This window comes from Procambarus clarkii, chromosome 9 (assembly GCF_040958095.1).
Source record: "Procambarus clarkii isolate CNS0578487 chromosome 9, FALCON_Pclarkii_2.0, whole genome shotgun sequence".
NCBI lineage: Eukaryota > Metazoa > Arthropoda > Malacostraca > Decapoda > Cambaridae > Procambarus > Procambarus clarkii.
The window spans coordinates 45,618,785-45,622,416 of NC_091158.1; the positions used below are offsets into that span (position 1 = coordinate 45,618,785).

General features: G+C 39.3%; 1 pseudogene; it reads left to right on the forward strand.

Annotated features, from left to right (window-relative positions):
- The first annotated feature begins 1,591 nt into the window (after positions 1 to 1,591).
- On the forward strand, positions 1,592 to 2,341 carry LOC138362965 (dnaJ homolog subfamily C member 17 pseudogene; annotated as a pseudogene).
- The last annotated feature ends 1,291 nt before the right edge of the window (positions 2,342 to 3,632 follow it).

Genomic DNA, 3,632 nt, shown 5'->3' on the forward strand with positions numbered 1-3,632 from the left:
ACTTTTTATTCCAGCATAGTTGAGGCAGTTGATAGTGGTAAGGATAGTGATGTTGTGTACCTTGACTTTAGCAAAGCTTTTGATACAGTGCCACATGAAAGACTAATTAAAAAAATAGAAGCTCATGGTACTGGGGGGTGCTATATTAACTTGGATTAGGGCATGGCTATTCCAAAGGAAACAGAGTTAGTATAAATGGGGTTAAGTCAGAGTGGGATAATGTTGTTAGTGGAGTACCTCAGGGCTCTGTCCTGGGACCTCTGTTGTTTATAATATATATAAATGATTTAAATTCAGGTTTGAGTAGCAACATTTACAAATTTGCCGATGATACGAAAATCGGTAGGGAAATTAATTCGGAGGAGGACTCACTATCACTTCAAGTTGATCTAGATAGGGTTTTGAAATGGTCAAATGATTGGCAAATGCAGTTTAATGCTGATAAATGTAAAGTTCTGAGGCTAGGTAATGATGATAGAGTTACAAGATACGAGCTAGATGGTGTTGAGATTGCGAAGTCGGATTGCGAAAGGGATCTGGGAGTTATGATTAGTAAGAATTTAAAACAAAAGGATCAATGCATAAATGTTCGTAATAAGGCGAATAGGACACTGGGATTTATTAATCGAAGCGTTAGTAACAAGACACCTGGTGTGGTTCTTAAGCTATATCTTGCACTGGTTAGGCCCCATTTATCCATTTATATTATGCAGTTCAGTTTTGGTCGCCGTATTATAGAATGGATATAAATTCACTTGAACGTGTCCAACGTAGGATGACTAAGTTAATTCTCCAAATTAGAAATCTTTCATATGAAGAAAGATTAACAAAGCTTAAGTTGCATTCACTGGAAAGGCGAAGAGTTAGGGGTGACATGATAGAGGTTTACAAGTGGATGAATGGACATAACAGGGGGGATATTAATAGGGTATTAAAAATATCAACACAAGACAGAACACGAAACAATGGGTATAAATTGGATAAGTTTAGATTTAGGAAAGACTTGGGTAAATACAACAAACAGGGTTGTTGATTCGTGGAACCAATTGTCGCGTAACGTGGTGGAGGTGGTGTCCCTCGATTGTTTCAAGCGCGGGTTGGACAAGTATATGAGTGGGATTAGGTGGTTATAGAATAGGAGCTGCCTCGTATGGGCCAATAGGCCTTCTGCAGTTACCTTTGTTCTTATGTTCTTAATTAAGTTAGTCATCCTACGTTGGACACGTTCAAGTGAAATTATATCCATTCTATAGTACGGCGACCAAAACTGAACTGCATAATCTAAATGGGGCTAACCAGAGCTTTATTCTTATGATCCTATGTTCAAACCTGAACCTAAATAATTTATATATATTATGATTAACAGAGGTTCCAGGACTATGTTTTTACATTGAGAGAGATGCTACATGTCTCCTCCCAGTGAGATGTACGTAGGATATAAATTAACTAACATTTGACGTCTTTACATATGACTGTTGACAGCAAGCTGAGGACAGAGATCATTCGCTCCAGAAACGCGTAATAAAACATAAGAAGCAGCTGTCGAAAATATTAGCTCTTGTGAAAGTGGTAGTGACGCATTGAGGACGTTATGTCGCAGGAACATAATACGAAACTATCGAAACTGGACTTCTATCAAATTCTGGGGATAACTATTGATGCCGAGGAAAAGGAGATTAAGAAATCGTACAGACAAAGAGCTCTTAAATGTCATCCGGATAAGAATCCAGATAACCCATTCGCTACTGATGAATTTGACAAACTTAAGAAAATTCTTGAGATTTTGTTAGATCCAGGAACACGTAAAGCATATGACAAGACCCTCAAGAGTCGTAAAGCAGCAGCTGCCAGAGCCCGTGAACATGTTACCAGATCACAGAAACTAAGGTCAGATTTGGAGGAACGGGAACGACGTGTTCAACGCAGTAGGGAACAGCAAGATATGTCAGAAGAAGAACAGTTTCGACGTGAATTGAAAAGATTGGACAAGGAGGGCGAGCAACTTATTTTGGAGGAACTGGATCGAGTAAATAGGGAGGTAGGGGCAGAGCTTTTTCGGAGTTCATCTAAAGTCTCCAAAAGCAGTGAACCTCCAGCTATGGACACACGGGGTCACAAAGTTAAAGTTAAGTGGATGTCAACAGACGATTGGCCAGGGTATTCCCAGCAGGAAATTAACCAACTCTTCTATAAGTGGGGAGACATCAATGCTCTGGTTATGGTGCAGAAAAATAGAAAAGGAACAGCATTAATAGAATATAAGACCAAAAATGCAGCGGATATGGCAGTGCAGTTTGAGAGAGGTCAAACTGGCAAACCAGTAAAAGTTACACACATGTGAGAGGCACCTCACAAAAAGCCTCATATCCTCAAAAAAATCCTAAAAATTATGAGTGTAAGGACAAATCCAATTTAAACTTTGAATCTAGTTGTCGTGAATCAGTAGAGAATGTGAGCCAAACCAGTTAAATGTTTCTCAATCAAATTTTATAATAATAAACAAGTTGTTTGATTGCTTTGGATGAAAATAATCTTTTATAATTTGTACAAAAATATATATCTCATGTTGTCTTGATTTGTCCAAGAAACCGACCTTCAAATACTTCTTACTTAGTTTTATTTTCCCATTATGTGTGTTGCATGTCTCTGTCTGCAGAGGCATACTTCTCTGTTCCTTAGAGAAGGGTGGTAGACACCACAAGAGTGGTAGGTGGGAACTGCTAGAGTGATAGACACTCAGATCCCTACGTCTGGGATACTCTTGGATGTAGGTTCGATTAATATATTCCCCTTTATTATTAATTATTAATTACCCCTCACAGAGCAGCCATGAGACCCCCCATAACAGTAGATCTACTTTTGAAGCGAAGGGGGAAGGTGCGAAATGGACGGCATTTGTGAACACTGGCAGTAAAGGAAATTTCACGAAAAATTCAGCCTTCAACAAGTTGAGACATTTTACCTTAGGAGTTGTGGAAATAATTTGACTGGGCAAAAATTTAATGGGCAAAAGATAGACATCTTGGGACAAGATAACTTTGACATAAGTAAGTTTTCTAGAGACATTTTAATCGGTATGGATTTCTTGAAAAGATTTGATTACTCCTAGCCTGCACAAAAGTTGCGAGGAACTGCAGATTGTAGCTGGGAAAGATTTTTTATGTTGAAATGGTCGACCATCCTCCATTAGTGGCTTTAATTAAAAGGAAGCAGAAGTATAGCGTAAATTACCCAAAATTACTTTTCATGTCTCTTCCAGACACTAATAAGAGGTCATGAGGGATGTATGCACTGACCAAGCAAAAGTTGCCCACCACATTTTGTAAAATTCATTAAAGTGTCCGTGGGATGTCACATCCTACCAGGAAATACCCTACAGGTGCCTGGAAGATGTCAAGTAATAATTCCTCACCATCTAATTGTGGTGCTTGATTAAGGTGCACTTATTCCAATAAACTCAACGACACTGAAGCCGCTTCCGTCCCGAGAGAGAGGGAGAGACCGTTGTACATCTACGTCCTGTTCTACTGTGGTCACCTGTTGTTTCAGTCTCATCCATCATTACTGTTTTGTGACCTCGAGTTGAAAATTGAGCCGTGTCTCTTTAGCAAGGTTCACCCAGCAGGCTGCAG